A 22797-nucleotide genomic window follows, 5' to 3' on the forward strand; every position below is an offset into this window, starting at 1 on the left:
CTGCAGTATCTAATAAGCTTTTATTGACACAGTGCTATACCAATATTTAAAGGGAATAAATTCTGCCTGAAAAGAATCCTAATTAGCAAATCAATTTAAACAATGATTGTTCTAAAATGCAAATCTGCTCACTCATTTCTCTCCCCATTAAAACCATTTTATAGTGTGCCATTGTCAATGAGATGAATTTCAAAATTCTTAGCATAGTTCATTAGACAACTCATAATCTGGTTCTGCCAACTCTCCATGCTTTGTAAATTGCAGCCACATAATCCCTCCCTTAACCCCTACATATAGCCCAATCCCCCACCCACACAGACTAGATTCACTGACTAGATTCTATATTCATAGAGCATACTAAAAGTTCCCCTCCCAACAGCCCAAATCACTTTGATTTATAAATCATAAATCCGCATCCCTTAAGGAATCAAATTCTGCAAGACTATATTCATCCTATACAATACTTGCCCCATGCACTGTGTGTAGACATACAGGAAATACTTTAAAAGAATGGATGAATAAGGAGTACCTATAGTCTCCAGGTAAAGAAGAACTAGTACTTAATTATAGAAGATAATTTGTATAATATTTATTCTTTATAGGTTATGAAGGAAGTTATGTTACTAAGATAATGCCCAAAGGTCCTCAGATAGCTAAAGGAATTTAAATCTAGCGCTTTGCTTTTATCCTAATAAAAATTCCTTTAAGTTTTGGTTAGAATCAGTTGCTGCCCTTTCAGGCTAAACTTCTAACCATTCTCCTTTCCTTACTCAAAGAAAATCTAGACAAAAAATTGGTTAAGTTTGGTAAAAATATTTCTCAGTCAGACTCACTATATATATTATGGCTTAACTCTCTGAGGAAATGTGTCTATATGTAAATGAATATACAGAGATAGATAGATGTACAGTCACACTCCAAACTGAAAGCAAGATAAAGCAAATAAGAAAAAGTTGAAAAATTGAAAAAAGATAATATTTTGTGTCAATTTCTAGAGTGGACTGATTAACCTAATCAATTCCCTTCACCACCTACCTCTTCCCCCTCCAAGCCCAAACCACATCATTCTGCCTGAACCAAGTGATGTTCTGTATTGATTAAAAATGAAACGTGTGGCTAAATCTGTACATTTCAATCAAGGTTCAGTTTTCTTGAAAATGACCCAACATGTACTTCTGCATAAATTTGCCTAGCAGGCAGTTCCATATATAGTTTTTAATAACGTGAATGTCTATTGCCAGACATCTGGTTTAAACCTATCTTCTTTATTGTAGTTACTCCATCTAATTGCATTATTTTGGTAAACAGAAGAAAGTAATTTAAAATGACATCTATCTGAATCAGGACCAAACTAATTAGTTTTTTTCCCTCCCCAAAAGAAGTAAAAACGACTTGAAATCTTATACAGAACTAGTCTTAAAACATTTACACGTGAAATTGTTATGTTTTAACTGTTAACTTTCAAACCTGATATCCTTTGATGTGAAAGAAAGAAGATATGGAAATGCCCCCCATTGAATCAGCCCAGCATTTGTACTGGGAGGACTTCAGATTGGGTAATGAAATACATGAATAAAACCATTTCTGATAACATTAACCTGTGGCATCAGATAACTCCTCAAAATTTGTTTCCTCATCTGAAAGAGTAAGAAGTGAGAGTAGGTGACATCTCAGTTCCCCAGAGTCAAGGACAGGACCCTGGCTTTTATGCTTTTGTGTGTGTGTTGGGGGGGAGGGGAGGTGCTAAAAGAAAATGGCGCCAGAAAAAAAGCAAAGAAAAGGAATAGAAAAGCTGGAGAAAAGCTGAACCAGATCACTGCCACAAAGCCAGAAAGAGAACAGTTGAGTAAAGAAAAGTGTCTTCAATAGCGCCAAGTGATGATAATAGTCTTCACACATATAGTATTTTACAGCTTCCATGTATTTTTTCATACATTAAAATTTGTGATCAATGACAACTCTGTGATGGAAGCAGGACAGAGATTCCTTTTCATATTTTATGCATTAAAAAGTCAGGATTAAGGAAGATTAGGTCAAAGACATAAACATGAGTACAGGAAAATCAAAATCATAAAATATTTTTGCTCAACAGTCATGACTTGTTATAAGCATAACTTCTGATCTGGATGGCCTGGGTTCAAATCTCAGACCACTAGGTGTTTACTGACCCTCTGACTGCCCTGGGCCTCAGGATGCTTATCTGTAAAATACAGGTCCTGAATAAACTTAACAAAAAGAACTGAGGCAAGGATTAAAAAGTTGAATATACATGTAAAGCACTAAGACAACTGCCTGGCACTAGGTAAGTGTTAGTTGTCATTATTACAGTCAATAAGGTGACCAGCAGACGGAAAATACAGCCACAGCATCACTGCTTCAGTTTCCCTTTCCTTTATGGGGCTCTGGAGGTGTTGCTAAGGCAAAGAAAACGTGTCAAGGGAATCAGTGAGCAGCAGCCATGCAGCCACGTAAGGAAGCAGGATGACAAGGTCTAAGGCCCCACTCCCTGCCACAAATGCTGGGAGTGGTGAACCCGGCCCTGGACAATGTCCTCAAAGGTTAGCTTGTGAGTAAATAGCCAAAATTTTCTCATTTACGAGGAATTTACATCATTTTAATAAGGGCTTTGTTTCAAGACAGCATTACAGAAAGTCATAACACGTGAATTTAATTTCAGTCTAAGAAACTGTACAAGTGTAAGCATGTCAGTTAATTACTTTTAATGTTGAAGATGGAATTAACTCATGTAGTAACATCTGGTGGGCCTATTTGCTTTTTCAAATTAGGATAATTAGAACTGACAAAGTACCTTCATTCTAACTTCTTTTTCATCACCCCTTAGATTATTTGCCAGTTTATCTTTTGTTTTTGTTGTGATAGGATTCTTTCTTTTTACTCAACATCACTCAATTTGTTTTACATTAAACTATAGCAGTTGTAATCATTACCCTGCCACTGTTCAACTTATGTTGAAAAAATCTTAATATGAAAGAAGTACATAGCATTTAAATGGTCAGTACTCATCCTCATTAGAATTATATAGTGTCTCTGAAACCATACAAGTTGAGGGACAACTTTCTAACAGACTTTTGAAAAAGACATTCACTCTAGTGTTTCGAGCTCTTAGAACAGGTCCTTAACATACAGTAGATGCTCAATAAATATCTGTGCCATGAAAGAATGAATAAACCAGTAAATCATATACGTTCAATTCTATACGGCTAGTATTAGTTAGAACATAATTATTTTGCCTTTATCTTAGGTTTTTACTGCCATTTTAATTTATGAAACTTTGTTACATTTATTCAAATATATATTTATCTCCCTTGGATTGTTTGTGTCTTTCATCCTGTGCATGGTAAAAAAATCTTTCATTGCTAGGAAAAATGCCCGCACATATAAAACTCTGATCTCATGTTTTATTTTAAGTATAGGATTACACATTCTATAATTTTACAATGATTTTTTTGACCAATCCTTTACAACTGATACAATATTCAGAACAGTTGATACCCATTCAAGCCCTTAAAAAACTCAATATCTCTGTGTCTAAATCTCTTCATCTACACAATGTTAATACTCATACACTTATTTTCCTTTGTTTAGAGGGTTGTTCTGTAGATCAAATTATTTCTTAATAAAAAGCTAAATAAATGATTAAGTTAGAATGTACCCTAATGTGTTTCAGGATTTTATTCTGTTTACTGAAAATGACAAAATTATTCAAATACTTTAAAAAAATATTAAGACAAAAATTTTTCTTTAATGCATTGCAAGATTTATGTGGCAAAATATATTGTAGTTGAATAAAATAAGATAAAAATGAGAGAATCTACCTTTAAAATCCTATTTTTAAGGTCATCTGAATCTATAAATGCAAATTTGCTAGATCAGTAGGGCAATTAATATTTTAACACATGGTCTAAATCAACCAATTCATGTAATAATATTCTATAATATCTTCTAGTTTTTCCATCTTTGTCTGGAAGTGAGGTTATATTTTCATAAGAATACTTGTGAACATGTCTGAAATGCAGATTTTAATGTTTTTAAATACTAACCTGAGCCCTGTGGCAAATATTTAACAAGAAAGTTTCACTCAAGCTATATTATACCTAAAGCATATTTATCACATGATGGTAATAAAATTTCACAAGCTCAGTATCAATCACTTTGTGGGATTAAGCTTGAATACAAATTGAAACGCAGGATGTTCCTATCTCCTAACTTCTCTTAAATATTTGTTCCTTGTATTGTCTTAGATATGCTACTGTAGAAAATTTCCATAAACAATTTTTTAATCTACAATGCATACTGTTTCCAAAAGGTCTAGCATATAGTATACATTTAAAAAATCATAGAAATAAATATAATTAAAAGCTAAGTTGGGACAACAGTTTCCATTATATTCTAAGTATAACACAGTCTCATTCAGGAGTATAGATTCCACCAAGTATAAACGCACAAAGAACTATAAATGCTAGCATTTCAGTGATAATTTTATTGAGATTATTTAAAGTTAGAATTTGCTCTGCCTTAGGCAACCTAACAACTGCAAAGTATAACAAACATTCTAATTTCCAAAGCATTAATGAAGCAATTAACAAAGAGATGAATGCAAATTGTAAACAGTTATGGGGAAGTGGGAAATTAAAAGAAGGAAAATTCAAGCCATTGAATACATGACTGTTTTCCCTACTCAGTACCCTTGAGGATAACGTGCCTTGCCCATTAAAAAATGAGTGTCTGTCAAAATTGTTGTATATAAGATGCTTTCCTGTTCTAAACATGTGTAACAGATGGTAGAACTCACTGCAGACCTTTACCTCTGGAGTATAGTCAATTCTTACACAAAAGCCTTCAGCATTTGCAGATTATCTTTTATTCAAGGACCCTAAAGGATGTTTCAGGGAAAAAAAAGGGTTGGGGGGGGGGTATGAATTTATTCCTCCTTAGTGTTCTTCAGTCCCACACAGTAGGTAAAGAGTCACATTAACTATGTATGAGATTACAAATTAGAGAATACACTGAAAGGTATTCTCAAGTCACAAAGAATCAATGCACTGATTTCCCTTGGCTCCTTACCTATTGTTCAAACCAGAAGTTTCACTGAAATTTTTGGTTGGGTTTATTCTCACTGGCCTTTAATGTTAGCTAGGAACAAAATTCATTTCACTCTACAATGTAATTAAGACCTACTATACAAATATATAATGATTTAAAGTGACTAAATTAAGTAAGTTGATTCTATTACAATAATAGTATTTATTCAATGCCTCTTTTTTTAAAGGACTAGAAAAAAGATGAAACAAAACAAGCTACTTTGAATCCCAGCCTGCCAAGTACTGTGTAACTTTGGGAAAGTCCCTAATTTTTGGCCTTAAATTTCCCTGTTTAAAAAGGCAGAAATAATAGAACCTTTCTTCTACACTTGTTTTGAGATTTAAATTAGTGAAAACTAGTAAAGAATTTAACTAAGTGTCCAATCCTGTAAGCACTCACAACATACTATTATCACAAATTAAACTGAAAAATGTATAAAGAAAAATAGCTCCTATTCCCTTTCACATTGAAAACCTTAATTCTTTAAGGAAATTGATTTTCATGTATCACTCTAAGTCACTATTTACACACGTACAAATATAAGCACATCTAATTTTCCTTTATTAACAAAAAATTGATACATTACATTCCAACTTGTCTTTTTACTTAGTAGTACAGCAGATAATTAACAGAGCCAATAATTTTTAAATAAAACAATTTTTGAATTCCTCATGTCCCTTATTACATTTTTCTTAAAGAACACAAAAGACAAAGGAATGAAATATTCTTGGCTATTCTAGTCAAAAAAGAAATATGCTTAAAAGCAAAGTCCAAAGCATATTGTGACGTATATAATGGTAAAAAGAACATTTTAGGAGAACACAGTCTGGAATATGTCTTGGAAAGTTGGAAGGAAAGTTATCGTTATTTAATTTGTATTAATTTTTAACAAAAACAAATGCTAAATATCATTCAGAGAATAAGACATTGAATCAGGTAAGCATTCTGGGGATAATTTAACCCTAAACTCTCATTCATCAAATAAGGAAAAGAGATTTGAGGAGGCAAGCTTTCTAGTACACCAAATTATTAGGATTGATGCAACTCAACATTTTTACAACACTAAATTTGAATAAAAATAAAGAAATTCTTAGCTTCTGCTTCTAGTAATGGTAGATTAATGATAATGGTAGATTAATGATAATGGTAGATTAATGATAATGGTAGATTAATGGTAATGGCAATTAATTAACAACTTATAGGCACTACAGAGAAACTTATCAGATACAAGCTTTAAAATAGCTATGATTATTATTTTCATGTAGTTTAAGAATAATATTGGAATAAAAAAATGGGCAGAAGGCCTAAATAGGCATTTCTCCAAAGAAGACATATAGACGGGCAAGAGGCACATGAAAAGCTGCTCTACATCACTAATTATTAGAGAAATGCAAATCAAAACTACAATGAAGTATCACCTCACACCGGTTAGAATGGGCATCATCAGAAAATCTACAAACGATAAATGCTGGAGAGGGTGTGGAGAAAAGGGAACCCTCTTGCACTGTTGGTGGGAATGTAAATTGATACAGCCACTATGGAGAACAGTATGGAGGTTCCTTAAAAAACTAAAAATGTTATTACCGTATGACCCAGCAATCTCACTACTGGGCATACACCCAGAAAAAACCATAATTCAAAAAGACACATGCGACACTCGGGAACCGCACCCGCAGCCGCCGGCCGCACAGCCAGACGAGGGGGCGATGGAGCTGGAGCCCGAGCTGCTGCTTCAGGAAGCCCGCGAGAGCGTGGAGGCAGCGAAGAGCTACCCGTGGGAGCTGGGCCACAGGCTGCAGGGGCTGCGGCAGGCGCGGAGGCAGATCAAAGAAAGTGCATCCCAGACAAGAGATGTCCTCAAACAGCATTTTAATGATTTAAAAGGAACCCTTGGGAAGCTCCTGGATGAGCGATTGGCGACCCTTTTGCAAGAGGTGGACACCACTGAACAGGAGACCATTAAACCACTAGAAGACTGCCAGAAGCTGATAGAGCATGGAGTTAACACTGCAGAGGACTTAGTCCAAGAAGGTGAGATCGCCATTCTGGGTGGTGTAGGAGAACAGAATGAAAAACTGTGGAGCTTTACCAAAAAGGCCTCACACATCCAGTTGGACAGCTTACCAGAAGTGCCTTTACTGGCTGACGTGCCTCGCTTATCTGCTCAGTTGGATGACTCAATTCTTAACATAGTGAAAGACCGTATTTTCAAGCATGGAACGGTAGCATCTCGCCCACCAGTACAGATAGAAGAATTGACAGAAAAACCAGGAGGCATCATCGTACGATGGTGTAAGGTGGACGATGACTTTACTGCCCAAGATTACAGGCTCCAGTTCCGTAAATGTACTTCCAGTCATTTTGAGGACATGTATGCAGGTCTGAAACTGAATTCATAGTACTGTACATAGACCCCAACGTTGAATATCAGTTCAGAGTCTGTGCCCGAGGAGATGGCCGGCAGGAGTGGAGTTCTTGGAGCGTCCCCCAGATAGGTCATTCCACGCTGGTGCCTCATGAGTGGACAGCTGGCTTTGAGGGGCACAGCCTGAGCAGTCGAAGAAACACAGCGCTTCGGAATGATGCCGAGTCATCCGGTGTCCTCTACTCCAGTGCGCCCACTTACTTCTGTGGACAGACGTTAACATTCAGGGTTGAAACTGTGGGACAACCAGACAGAAGAGACAGTATAGGCGTGTGTGCAGAAAAACAGGGTGGATATGACTCCCTGCAGCGGGATCAAGCAGTGTGCATCAGTACAAACGGTGCAGTTTTTGTAAATGGAAAAGAAATGACTAATCAGTTGCCTGCAGTTACTTCTGGGTCCACTGTCACATTTGACATTGAAGCTGTGACTCTAGGATCCTCCAATAATAACGAAGGCGGAAACGTCAAGCTTCGAGTAACTATTAGCTCAAATAACAGAGAAGTGGTGTTTGGTTGCTCAATCAGTCTTATGGTTCTCTTTACTTTGGATGCTTGTTTTTCTATTCTGGGTGGAAAGTGTGGGTATTCTAGATTTTCAGATGATTCGCTTTAGGTTCGCAGGGGTTTCCCGTAGCTTTCCCCAGCCCAATTCAGGTGTCATTGTGTCGGGAGCCGTCTGGACAAGCCAATGCTGTGACAAGGTCACCAGGCTCCAAGGAGGACCGCAAGGCGAGAACTCCTTGGAAGGGCATTTCGGAGCAGGAGGATCGCAAGGCGACCGCTCCGCAAGGACAGGCCCCAGACCATCTCCACCGACTGTACATTCTGCTCTTTGTTTCTTTGTGATACTGTGCTTACCACCCACTTCCCCTCCCTGTTTCTATGTCCGCAGGAAAGAACCAGGGTTTGACACATTCTTTCTCCCTGTCTGCCCCACCAAGTCCCCTCCCACCACCCCTTCCTGGAGAAGGCGGGCACCTCAGGCTACTAAATGCTGGAGAAAAGGGAGGGGTGGCTCTTTTTGTTAACGCTTATGATTGCTGCAGGCATAAGTATAGACGTAGACATTAGGCATAGGTATGGGTGCTAAGGGCTATCGTTTGCTTAGATATAAGAAGTAATTTACATATGTGTACCTCAGAGTCACAAGGTTTCCTATGGGTACTAAGGGCTATAGTTTGCTTAGATATAAGATTAAGAAGTTATTTACATATGCCTATCTCAGAGTTACAGGGTTTGCAAGCCGAACCTGATGAAAGAAAGAAACTGGTAGATGCTGAGGGACAATATGCTCTGCCATAAAAGATTTTTTCTGAGATATGTTCACTATATAAACACACAAAGCTCTGACAATAAAGGGAGAGATCCTGCATAGCTGACACAGGCCTCCCCGTCTCTTCCTTGCGCCGACACCACTCATCCCTTGGGTACTCCTGGACCCGCCGGAGCTGGACTTCGGCATCATTGGTTTGAAAAATGGTTAGATTCATCTCTCAGTTAAGTCATTGGAAACAGAAGTTATTTACTGGATTTGTTTTGGAATATCATAGCAAAAAGAGGCATGAATATTGTGAACAAAACCGTAATGCAGTCTATTTTATTTTTAGCATAGTATTAATTGGGATATCACATCACAATAAAAATCAAATTGGTTTTTAAAAGTATAAGGAGATATAGGAAGCCCTCTACCCTTCCACTGTACTTCCTTTTAATGTTGGTTGTAAGAACACAAATATGTAACGTAACATTATTTTTCTTAAATGTCCATCTTTTAAAGACCCAAGGCCATTTAAGACTTTGGAATGAAAAGGCAAGAATAGACCAGGTAGAATGTGCTACCATGTATGCTGTAATATACACCCTCCTGTGTGTTCTCCATAGGAGTGTTGAATATGCTCTTCATATGCAGGGATTTGTAAGCCGTATTGAATTTTATCTCATGTTCAGTAATCTTTAAGTCCCAAAAGCATGATAATTTTTGCATTTTTAAAAATTACTGAGCAAATGGCTACAGTAGGCAGTGTTTTCTTTTGTGCTTTCCTTGCAGTTCAATTCACAGTAGGCTAGAGGGTTTTTACAGGGTAAAACTACTTATGGAAGTAGTGTGCACAGCACTGTTAGCCATGTCCCACATATGAAATATGCACAGGTGCGTATCCAGCCTCAGTGACGTGCATGTTGCTCTTTGCAGGGTCTGAGCTGCGGTCCAGTGTCATGTCAGTTTCATAAATGGTCTGTTAGTGGACCAAACAAATGTAGGGTAAATACTTGACCTATTTTTTTGAAAACTTAAATTTGTTTAAAATATTTATTTGAAGGACTTAGTATGTAAAAATGTTTATCTTAACTTGCTATATACCAGCCTAAGATCTTTTTTCTTTAAGGCGAATTTTTTTTTTCATTTTTAACAGTAGAAAAGTGGAAAAGCAAGTTTGATATTTTTGTAAGATAATTTATTTGGGGATTCCAGTTCCCTATTTGACAATCATGACCTTTTCCCCTTGCCTTTTTATATATAAGTAAGCTGTTTTTCACTTGGTTAGTGATTGTTAAGATGTGCTAGAATGGAGATGCCTCGTCCAACTGTCTGAAACAAAATAAAAAACTAAAAGGTAAAAAAAAAAGACACATGCACCCCAATGTTCACTGCAGCCCTATTTACAATAGCCAGGTCATGGAAGCAAGCTAAATGTCCATGGACAAACAAATGGATAAAGAAGATGTGGTATATATATATACAATGGAATTAGCCATAAAAAAGAATGAAATTGGTTCAGAAAGAGAAAAACAAATATCGTATATTAACGCATATATGCAGAATCTAGAAAAATGGTACAGATCAACCAGTCTGCATGGCAGAAATAGAGACACAGGTGTAGAGAACAAACATATGGACACCAAGGGAGGAAAGCAGTGGGGGGCTGGCATGGGGTGAATTGGGAGATTGGGATTGCCATATATACATCACTAATAAGAAAAAAAATATCAAATTGTACACTGTAAATATATGCAGTTTATTGCATATCAATTATATCTCAATAAAATTCTTTAAAAAAAGAATGATATTGGAAATTTAGGCAGAGAACTGTAAAAAATATTAACTAAAAAACTGATTAAGAGGAGAGCACTTCTGAAAGGGTGAAGTAAGTGCCTCAAAAAAAAAACCTCTTATGCATAGGACCAACAAACACACTGACAAAAAAGTCAAGTTTTTCTGAACTCTGGAAATTAACCAAAGTTTTGGAACAATCCTAAGAATATTTATTTAAGAAAAGTGGTTAAATTTCCGTAAGGTCAGCAAGCTTTGTGGTGTTTTCACTTGTCCATTCCTTTCTTCCCTGTTCTGTGGTAGCCTTGAAAACCAACAGCCTTGTAACCACAGCAGCTGTGAAAATCAGCAAACACACAACCATAGGAGGGGCAGAATAGGTGTGGAGCTCTGCAAATGCCGCATTCTCAGTTCTCACTATTTGACCTGACAGCTCCCTAAAAATCCCCATTCTCAGGGCTTGTCTTTATTTGGCCTAATGTAGATTTCACTCTAGGTGAGCAGCCCAATCCCTACTGCATTTGTCAAAAACAAATGGGGGTGATTATTTAACATTGCAGGTGACTCACTTTGGAGGACAGGGGAGTATGATATGAACTGAGGCTAAAAGGACTCTGACCAAAAAGTTTAAAAAGGAAAAACTGGGGCATAACATGTTCATATATAAGGCTTTGAAAATCTAACATATTCTTGGAAATCTAGAAGGCAATGCACACATTCTGGGTACGTCCAGAACAAACCTCAGAAGCCCCTAATCTTTCACTTCTGGTTGACCTTCAGGATCTACGCAAGCAGGAAGTGAACGCTATGTCGGATTTATAAATTTCCTGATGAAGGGTTGAAGGAATGCTCCAACACAAACGTAAAACTTCCTGGTGAAATATGGAAGACTTTGGCTTAAGGCACTTAAGAAAATTTCTGCCTAATCAATAGTTGACCACTAAATTAATCTAGCAGAGACTGCAGTAGCCACATATAAAAAAGCATACAAACTTGAAGAATTAGTCCAGGAACATCACTAAGCAAACAACAGCAGCAGCAACCACCACCACAAACAGCAAAAACAAAAGACCCTGAGGGAGTGAGACGCAGCGAGATAGGAATGCATGGCACATAGATAGGATAAAAAGTGGGCAAGAGAAATTGTTTCTGAGGAAGTCCTGATGTTGGACTTACTAAACAGTTGTTATAAGAACGTTAAAGAACTAAAATAAACCATGTATAAAAAAATTAAAGTATGAGGACAACATCCTACCAAATAGACAATCAATAACAAATAACTTATTTAAAAGAAGCAAACAGAAAAGAAGTTGAGAAGTACAGTAACTGGGAAAATGGCAGAAAGACTCAATGAACTTGCATTGAAGATAGGTCAATTTATATAATCCCATCTGATGAACAGAAAAGAAAAAAAAATGAAGACAGATGAACAGAGCCTCAGAGAGATAATGGGAATCTCAGAAAGGGAAAATGCGTGTATTTTTAAAAGTCTTCAAGTCCCATAAATTTGGTGAAAAACATTAACCTACACATCTAAGAATTCAACGAATCCAAGTAGGACAAGTTCAAAGAGATCCATGCCTTGAAACATCATTGTCAAACTGTTGAAAGTCAAAGGCATATAAAGGATCATGAATGTAGTGAAAAGCAATTCATAACATACACGGGACCCTCAATAAAATTAACAGCTAACTTCTCAACGAAAACCATGGAGGCCAGAAGGCAGTGTGATAACACACTCAAAGCACTAAAAGAAAAAGACTGTCAATCAAGAATGCTATATCCCTGGGACGAAGTGAGAGAGTAGCATAGACATATTTACACTACCAACTGTAAAATAGATAGCTAGTGGGAAGTTGCTGTATAACAAAGGGAGATCAACTTGATGATGGGTGATGCCGTAGAGGGCCAGCACAGGGAGGGTGGGAGGGAGTCGTGGGAGGGAGGCGATATGGGGATATAGGTATAAATACAGCTGATTCACTTGGGTGTACCTCAAAAGCTGGTACAAGAGTGTAAAGCAATTATATTCCAATAAAGAGCTTAAAAAATTAAATTAAATTAAATTAATTAAAAAAAAAGAATGCTATATCCTTCAAAATTATCCTTTAAAAGCAAAGGAAAAATTAAGACATCTCCAGACAAACAAAAACTGAAAGAATTCTTCATCACTAACATATTTGCCCTAAAAGAAATACTAAAGGGAATCCTTCCACCTAAAATGAAAGGACTAAGGAGTAACTGAAATCCACACAACAAATAAAGAGCATTGGTAAAATAAACTACATAAATAAATGTAAAAAAAAAAAGGTGTAAGTATATTTGTAACTTTTTTCTTCTATCTGATTTAAAAGACAACTGCATAAAGTAATAGTTATAAAACTTTTGATAGCTTATAACGAAAAAAGATAGAATTTGATGGCAATACTGGCACAAAGGAGGGGGAAGGAATGAAGCTATATTGCAGAAGAGTGTTAAAATTATTTTGGTATTCATCTGAGCTAGATTCTTCTAAAATAAGATGCTAATTACCCTGGGACAACCACAAAGATAGTAACTGAAGAAATAGAGGAAACAATAAGAAAATTTAAGTGAAATACTATGAAATCTCTTTTTTACACAAAAAAGTCAGTAATGGAGGAATACAGAAAGAACATAAGATGTAGAAAAAACAAATTGCAAAATGGCAAACATAAATCCTACGTACCAGTAATTAAATATATATGAACTAAACACTCCAATCAAAATCAGACTGTCTGAATGGTTAACAAAACAAGCAAACAAAAAGATCCAATTACATGCTGTCTATAGACATACTTCAGATTCAGAAATACAAATCGATTGAAAGTAAAAGGATGAGAAAGGTGTTATCATTCAAAGACAAAGCAAAGAAGAGCTGGAATGGCTACAGTATATTCAGACAAAGTGACTTCAAGGCAAAAATTGTTACTAGAATCAAAGTCAATCCATCAGGAAGACATAACAGTGACAAACACATGCGCTTAAGAGTAGAGGCTCAAAATACATGGAAAAAATGACAGCACTGAAAGGAGAAATAGACAATTCTACAAGAAAAGTTGGAAATTTCAATATCTAGTTTTCAATATTGGATAGAACAACCAGGTAGGAGATCAATAAGGAAATAGGTAGAACACCTGAACAACACTACAAACCACCTAGTTTTAATAGACATTTATACAATACTCCATCCAAAACTAGCAGAATACAGATAGAACCATGTCACACCATTTTTTTTAAAAAAGCCTCAATAAATTTTAAAGGATTTAAGTCACATAAAACGTATGAATTGAATTGTGTCTTCTTAAATTCATATGTTGAAGCCCTGACCCCCAATGCCTCAGAATGTGACCGTATTCGGACCTGAGGCTTTTAAAGAGGTGCTTAAATTAAAATGAGGTCATTGGAGTGGACCCTAATCCAATCTGACTGTTGTCCTTAAAGAAGAGATTAGGACATAAAGAATGATAACAGGGGCATGCATATACAGCGGGATAAACATCTGTAAGCCAAAGTGAGAGGCCTCAGAGGAAACCAACCATGCTGGCACCTTTATATTGGGCATCCAGCCTCCAGAACTGTGAGAACATAAATTTCTGTTGTTTAAGTCACCCAATTTGTGGTATTGTATTATAACAACACTAGCAACTAACACACCAATTATGATCTCTGATCACAATGGAATGAAATTAGAAATTAATATACAAAATAATATGGGAAATCCACAAATATGTGTAAATTATATATTCCTAAATAACCAATGAGTCAATGAGGAAATCAAGAGGAAAATTAGGAAATACTTTAAAATGAATGAAAATGAAAACATAACATACCATTACTCATAGGATGCAGCCAAAGCTGTGCTTATAGGGAAACTTTCAGATATAAATGTCCATATTAAAAAAGAAATATCCCAAATAAATAATCTAACTTTTCCCCTTAGGAAACTAGAAAACAAAAGAAAATTAAACAGTACAAGCAGAAGAAAGGAAATAATAAAGATCAAAGTGGAAATAATTGAATTAGGAATAGAGAACAGAGAAAAACAAAAAAGTTAATTCTCTGAAAAAGATTAACAAAATTTCATTTACCATAGCATCAAAAAGAATAAAAAATATAGGAATAAACTTAACCCCTCTTCTCTTCAGATATAATTCAGCATACTTTATCGAAACTATTTAATTCCACTCAAAGAATCTGTCCAACTCAAGGCACACAGAATGACTTCTATTATATAATAACTATCCACCCAATGCTATGTGCTCCACTAGGATACTATTTTTTATATGGGCATCAGGCTTATAATTATGCACCACATTCTTATGTATTGTGGATATTTGGAGTAATTGTTAGAGATTTCCAGATACTGAAAACTACTATCCCATTAGTAAGTCTTATCCTCCTTCAAAATAATGCCCAAAATAATACTCAAAAGTAAAATAAATACCAGTATTTTTTAAAATTCAGAAAATACTACTGAATGCCTTTTAATGCATACTCTGCAAACTACAATTTTCATATGGAGAATAAAACAACTAGAGAAGATGGTTCAAAACTTATCTCTAACCTTAGCACAAAGTAATAAATTACCACTTCTGCTCTGAAAGCCTAAAAATCCAGTCTAAATACATTTATTAGAGCTGTCATTGACAATTGTATAGCACTTAATTTCCTTATAGTAAACCAAAGGGGAGTTTATGCTACAGTGAATACTTCCTGCTACACCTATATTAAATACTATAGGACAAATAAAACAGTCTGTTACTAAGTTAAATTTAAACAAAGCTACATTATTACCTAAAGCAGAACCAACTGAATTCTGGGACATATTTCCTGGGTTTCATAGTCTAGACACTTGACTTCAAAACCTACTTAAAGGACTAGAAGTCATTTTGTTTCTGCTAATACACTATATTAATAGTTGGCCAATATGTCCTATGCAGAATCTTAAATACTTCTGTGCAGCCATCATAGTTTCAGATTATTCATCAACTCGTTCTACAAAGATAAAATTTTCAAAAGATTAACCCCAGCGTAATTACAGACTATGTTCAATAGACACTCTTCTAACAGCATTTTAAAAGCAAACTATCTAGAACAAACCCTCTGCTTCCTTAGAGTCTCCATGCAAATCACCTCTAACCAAAGCCCAAATCTATAATAGGTTCTAATACCCTCCTACTGAAACACCCCACAGTCTCCTGTGCTGTGTATTCTCCATTCTTGCCACAGGAATAAGCTTAATTTATCTAATCACAGGTAGATTCCTGGTGATCTCTGACTGAAGGGCACTGACAAGTTGAGTACACACATAGGTGCAGCGACTATGGAGTTGGCTTGGCCTGGATTCCAACCCTGGGTCTGTCACTTACTGGCAACTCGCCTTGGGCCAACTCATTACCACTTACAAAGCCTCAGTTTTCCCATGCAAAATGAGAACACTCTAACTCAGAGGACCTGATGTGAAGAACTAAGATGAGGCCAAAGAAATAAATGCTGGCTGTTCCTAAAAGAGAACAAACAAAAAATTCTCCCCAAAAGAACCTAATGGATGGGTTTAACTGTAATTAGACAAAGCTGAAGAGAATGAATTAACTGAAGGATAGGTCAGATGAAAATATCTAGAACGAGAGAAGCAAAAATATTTTTAAAAATAGAGGGTTAGAAACACAGGGGATATAGTCATAAGGTGTAACTTACGTACAACTGGAGTCCCAGAATGAGAGGGATGAGAGGGGAGAGAGAAGGTATAAAGAAAAACTTTATGATATAATGGCTTAGAACTTTCCAAAACATATTATAGCCAACAAGACATAGATTTAAAGCAGCCCTGTACACTCCCACAAAATAAATCTATGCTGATGAACATGATATTAAATTATTAAATGTGAAAGAAGAGAAACTTTAAAGTAACAAGGAAAAATACACATTACATTTAAATTAAAAGCAACCAATCTACCAGGTAAGTTCTTAAATGGAACAATAGAAACCAAAAGAAAATGAATTACATAAAATGCTGAAAAAGTAACTCACAACCTTGGAAATGCAAAGAATATATAATGATAAATGTGGGGAAATATACTTGAAGTTGGCTGTATATAGCAAAAACAGGAATGTTTTGTTTGAATGTATAATATGTACAGAATTAAATTCACAGTGGCTTTTGCTATGTTGGGAAGGGGTAAACGGAGTTAAAATATTCTTAGGCACTTGTTTTGCACAAAAAATTTTAATTTGATTTGATAACTCAAGAGTGCTTATTTTCATAGCAAGGGAACCCACTAAATGAATATTAAAAAGCACATAATTGCTAAGTGGATGGATGGAGGGAAAAGCAGTAAGATGAGCAAAATAATATAGAAGTAGGATGTCCATAAGGCATTTAGATAAGTAGAAAGATAGATGATTAAAACCAAAACAAATCATTACTTACATTAAATATAAGAGCACAAATGCTCCAATCAATAGAAAAAGGTTGTTACACTGTATTAAAGAGCAAAACAAGAAAAATTTTTGGTCATTACAAGAAAATTCTAGTGATGAGGAAACCTATTTCATAATGATAAAAGCATCAATCCACAATAAACACATAGCAATTCTCCACTTGTGTTTCCCCCAATGTTATATCCACAATATTTATGAAACAATGACAGAAATACAAGGAGAAATGCATAAATCCACAACTAAAGATTTTTAACACACCTCTCTTAGGCACTGATAAAACTAGAAAACAGAAAGTAATAACTACACAGAAGATTAAGTTAAACTCGTAGCAATGTTGGTCTAGTTGAAATGTACATATACACAAGTACACACATATATGTGTATGTAACAAATGTGCAGCAACTGAAAAAGAATCAAATGTATCTTGTTTTCAGGCATATGGAAAGTTTATAGGTATTCATCATATGTTAACACAAAACAAGACTCAATGAATTTCAATATACTGAAATCATACAGAATTTGATCCCTGATAACAAAGGAGTAAAAGCAGACATTGATAACAAAAAAAAAAAAAAACATTTTGTTTTAGCATATATTTGGAAATTAAGAAATATACCTATAAATAAATCACTGATCAAAAGAGAAACAACAAAAAAATTTAAATATATATTTTCTAAATATTAATGAAAATATATGTATTTTTAAAACAAAAGGAAATTATGTCTTTAAGATGCATATAATAGAAAAGAAAAACTATCTAGAAATCAGTGAGCCTCAATATTGTATGCAAAACCTGAATGCAAAATTTCAATTGAACCTAAAAAAACGTAGACAAAGGAAAAATAATGTCGAGGCCAGGAAAAAACAAAGAAAAGAAAAATTATATGAAAATATTAAAAAATCCAAAAGTTAGTTCTTTGAAAAACCTAACAAAAATTAAACCAGACAAGACTTATCAAGGAAAAATAAAAGGAAATACAGTACAAATAAACAGTGTCAGACATGAAAATCAGTCACCATTACAGATTGTGTTAATATCTAAATGATTGCATAGAATATGACAATTTTATTTCAATATATTTCTTAAGAAAATACACAAAAGGATCAAGGATACCCAAGGAAACTGTCGAGCGAATGGCATCTGTTGCCTCTCAGAGAAATCTGAATACTTTCTCCTACTGTATATTGGGATTGGAGTCGACAGTGAACACACAATGGATACAACAAGCACTGGGTGGAATGCTCTACTCACACAGAGAAGAGACTGAGCAAGATTACCTTCATTAGTGGGTGTTGGTCCCCCCAAAGGCCAGCAGGTCCCTCCTAACACCCAGAGCCACTGACCTACACATGCCCCTCTTGGTGCTAGAGATTAAAAGACCCTGTCCCCTCCTTGCAGAGAATACATATAGTAGTGGTGTTGCCCAGATGCCACATGACACACATGATTAAGCAGATCAAAGGAGTACACACAGAGTCAGAAATGGGAAAAGGCATCCCCACACAAAACACCACCCAGCACAAGCAATGAGGGCACCTTATCTCCTGGGAAGGAAGTGTTCTCAGCCTAAAGCCTATTCTTATGTGGCCAAGTAGGTTGAAAGACTGCATGCACAAGATGAGGCTGTTAATTGAAATCCTGAAAAACAGGATCAAACAGGAAAGTGTCTTCTATCATTATAAAGTTACAATTATTCATATAAAACAATATTGATGCAAAGATAGACAAAGGGATCAAAGCAAAAATAGATTTGAGAAACAAATCCATACATACAGATATTTGATTTATGACAAAGATGGAACCTCAGAGCAGCAGGTTAAGGACAGTATTCAATAATTTGTGGGCCAACTGTATACACATATGGAGAATACTTGGAACTTTACGCCATTCACAGAAAAATCTTTTCCATTTCTAATGTAAATCTCAATGTGGAAAGCAAAGCCATTAATCTTGGAGAACATCTACACGGTTTCAGAACTGGGAAAATTTATGTGTATGTGGGGGGGGGTTGGCGGGGGGGCTGGAGGACCTGACCATAAAAAAACAAATTGATAATTTGGATTACAATGAGATTAAAGAAGTCTGTTCGTCAAAAGACGTTGTTAACAAGTAAAAAGTTAAGAGTGGGGAAGATATTTGGATATGTACAACATAAAGAACCAATAAAGTGCTTAGTGAGGCAAAGACCCCAAAAGGTAGAACAGACAAAATACAAGTATTTAAACGGCACTTCACTAAAGAGGATGTACAAATACCAATAACCTTATGCACAGGTTTTCTACTTATCAGTAAGTAGGAAAATGAAAGTTAAAACCACAATGAAATACAACTTACATACCCATCAAGGTGGCTCAGTTTGAGTCACTGAAATAGCAAGATTTTAAAATCTGAAAAGTGTATCTGAGACTTTACAATAACATAAACCCAGAAAAACAGGGTCCATTTGCTTAAAGGTACTGCCAGTGTAAGAATTCACAGTGCACCGTGATAGTGACCACACACCTTAACATCAGGGAAATACAAACAGGATCCTAGGGAAGGAGGTAGTGGTGCACTAGATGTGCAAATCTTTTCCCCTCTTTGCTGTTTGCACTGAATATTTGCATCCTCTCTTCCCCTCTACATCACATGTGGAAGCCTCAACGTGATGGTATAAGGTGGTGGGGCCTTTGGGATATAATTAAAACTAGATTAGTTCATGAGGGTAGGACCCTTATAAAAAGAGGAAGAGAGATCAGAGTGCTCTTTTTGTGAGGACACAGCGAGAAGGTAGCTTGCTGTCTGAAACCCAGGAAGCAAGCCCTCACCAGGCAGAGAATCTTCCAACACAAATAGTTGCAGGCTAATATATACATAAGAGAAAATAAATTTGTAAAAGTAATGGAAAACTTTTTCATTACTTTAGTCTTTATTATTAAGATCCAAAATACATTTCAAAAATATAAACAGAATAAACACAGACTAGGATTTTAAGGAAAAAGTTATATCTGTTGAAAATGTACACATGGGTGATTAATGTAGAAAATCACTATGACTCTTGCAAGTTTTCTTTTTGTTTGGCAATTGTAACTTTAAAATCTATGAGAAAGTAGTCATTCCCCATACTAAATACCTGTACGCACAGTTTGAACAAATACCATATATAAAAACACTTAAATTTTTATGCGACAACCTTGCTTTTTGTTAATTTTTCTAATCTATATTGAATTGATAATAATGTTATTTGTGTGCATTAATGTATATTTAAAATATTTCTAAATTTGCTAAATGTAACTTGGATTAGAAAACATTCTCACACAGGTATAATGACAGGAAAGAATGAACAGCTTTAAAAGCAATTTCATCAAGCTTATTTTTAATTTTTATCCAAAATAATACTATATTTTCAAAATTAATCTTCAAAAATTCATCAGTAGCCAGTTTCAACAATTTAGCCTCTATTTATAATTAAATTTACATATTTAAATAACATATTCCAAATTTTGTACAATACTGGGTGGTAGTTGTCAATAATCTTAAAATACTACACGTTAGAATGTGACTGGAACACAATTTGTGTCTTCTGACCCAGCACTCGAGTTCAGTAATGCCCTAAATGGTTTATACCCTGTTTAACAAGACTGTGACTGACCACATGTTTAGACATCATGAAAATGTCAAACTGCCATGAAAATTTCTAAACACTCAATGTCTGTATCTATGTTACTGTTAACAGGTAAGAGTCCATGGATCATACTTTCTTAGTGTACCCTTCCCAGTATCCAGCATCTATGCAACAAAAATCTTTTACTAAATAGATGTTCATGTACTAGTTAGGGCAGACTAAGCCTAGAGCAAAGGAGCCAAATAATAATGCAGAATGTGGTGAACATATTCTAAAGCAATATCTGGAGATAGAGAAAAGCCATTGTGAAACTGGAGCAATTAAGCTTTTTAAGAGAATATAAGGGCCCTGGGTAGGGGAGGTGATTTTAAGTGTTCATCCTGCTTTTACAGTTTGCTCCAATTCTGTTAAATGCTAGATGTCTGTGTGGTTAATAGTAATGTCTGCAATTTTAACATTTGATAATCTTCATAAACCTAGTAGACCACCTGACCACACTGAACTCAATCCTTTTTATACTTCTTTGTTCTTTGGAGCCAGAGCCCATGTTTCTACTTAAGAACCATCATTGTCAGTTTTCTTCTGATACCTCTGATTCTCTCAAAGTTATAAATGTGAAGTAGAATGGAACATGAGAGGAATGTTCAGAAGGAACAAAAGTGTTTCGAAACAGAGATATTAAATGGCTTGTCCACATGGATGTATTCACCTATGTTAAGCCCCTCAGGAACACCTCAGTCCATCACACAGCCCTGAGGCACCTCCAGGAAAGAAAGAAAAATCCCAGGCTTCAGGGGGTTGGTAGTAACGCCAGCTGCCCCAGCTACAGTGGTAACACAAATGAACAATATCTTCATCTAATTAGAGTGTAAATGCAAACATACAGTGGATATTAATGTAGAGAGAATACAAAACCTGGAGGCACGGATGCATGTTTTGAGGCTCAAATGATTAATTTCATATGAATTGATACAGTGCTATTATCTTCCAAACAGCAATTAATAAAATAAAAACTCAATAACTGAAAACATATTGTAATGCTCAAGAAAACTCTAAGAGATCTGGAGCTGAGAATAATTTGATGTTCCATTGATTCATGGTATTGAAATACAAGCTTTAACATATTAAAAATAATCTGTGCATCAGAATGACTAATGCTCTAATCCTGAAATGTGCTGGAACAGGAAAAATAACTCTTTGTAAGTGTAATTCTCTAAGAGAAACCATTGTCTTCTCACTTGGTCTGTTGATACCTGTAAACGACTGGCCCAAATACTTAGCAGGATCTTGCTCTCAGTAACAGTTCCATACTTGGGTTCATTGCATATTTTGTCTGTGTTTTTCTACCTGTGCTAGTTTAACCTATCTGAGCAAGGAAATCTCAAACTGTTATTTAAGTTATTGTAAGTATTTAGTATCATAAATTATATTTTTTCTGGTTTCAAAAGAAATATGTACATATTGTGAGAAATTTGGAAAACAAAAAATAACCATATAAAAAATAAAATAATTTAACCTCTCAGAAATAATGACTGTCTGCATTTTGGTACATTTTCTTAAACGTACTTGAAATAAATATCACATTTTCTGTTTTTATCTCCAATCCCAACTTCTCCCCATTTCAGTAGAAGCAGACTGTAACGTACTTTTGGCACTGTAGATAATACTAAGCATCTTGCTAGGTCTTTATATATTCTTTATAAACATACACTACCCCCCAAAACTACAAATCTCCCCTCACACATTCTTGTAACTTAAAAACAATCAACCTGACAGGATATATCCAAGTATGTATCTCTTTTCACTGATTTGACTTTACTAACTTACTGGAATGTGGTAGGCTCTTTCGAGCTAAATAATTAGCACTCAAATTCCACCCTGCGATGTCATATGTTATTGCTTCTCTTCTATTTCCCTCTTCAGGAGTTGTGTGTCCTACATACCTATTCTTCGATCTCTCACTATTTTCTTTGTGTTGTTTTATTTTTCATTCTGGAAGGACTCTTCATTCTTAACATTATTGATCATCAACATTACTGATTATAGCCTTTTCCCATTTATTTTCACACATGCCTCAGCTTATCCATTTCTTTGAGATGTCTCCATTGTTGTTTTGAATTTCAGAAACAGATAACTGAATGGCTTTATACT

At 35.4% G+C, this 22797-nt stretch overlaps 1 pseudogene; it reads left to right on the forward strand.

Moving 5' to 3' along the window:
- Positions 1 to 6806: 6806 nt before the first annotated feature.
- On the forward strand, positions 6807 to 8121 carry LOC130852324 (cytokine receptor-like factor 3; annotated as a pseudogene).
- The last annotated feature ends 14676 nt before the right edge of the window (positions 8122 to 22797 follow it).

This window comes from Hippopotamus amphibius, chromosome 4, assembly GCF_030028045.1.
Source record: "Hippopotamus amphibius kiboko isolate mHipAmp2 chromosome 4, mHipAmp2.hap2, whole genome shotgun sequence".
NCBI lineage: Eukaryota > Metazoa > Chordata > Mammalia > Artiodactyla > Hippopotamidae > Hippopotamus > Hippopotamus amphibius.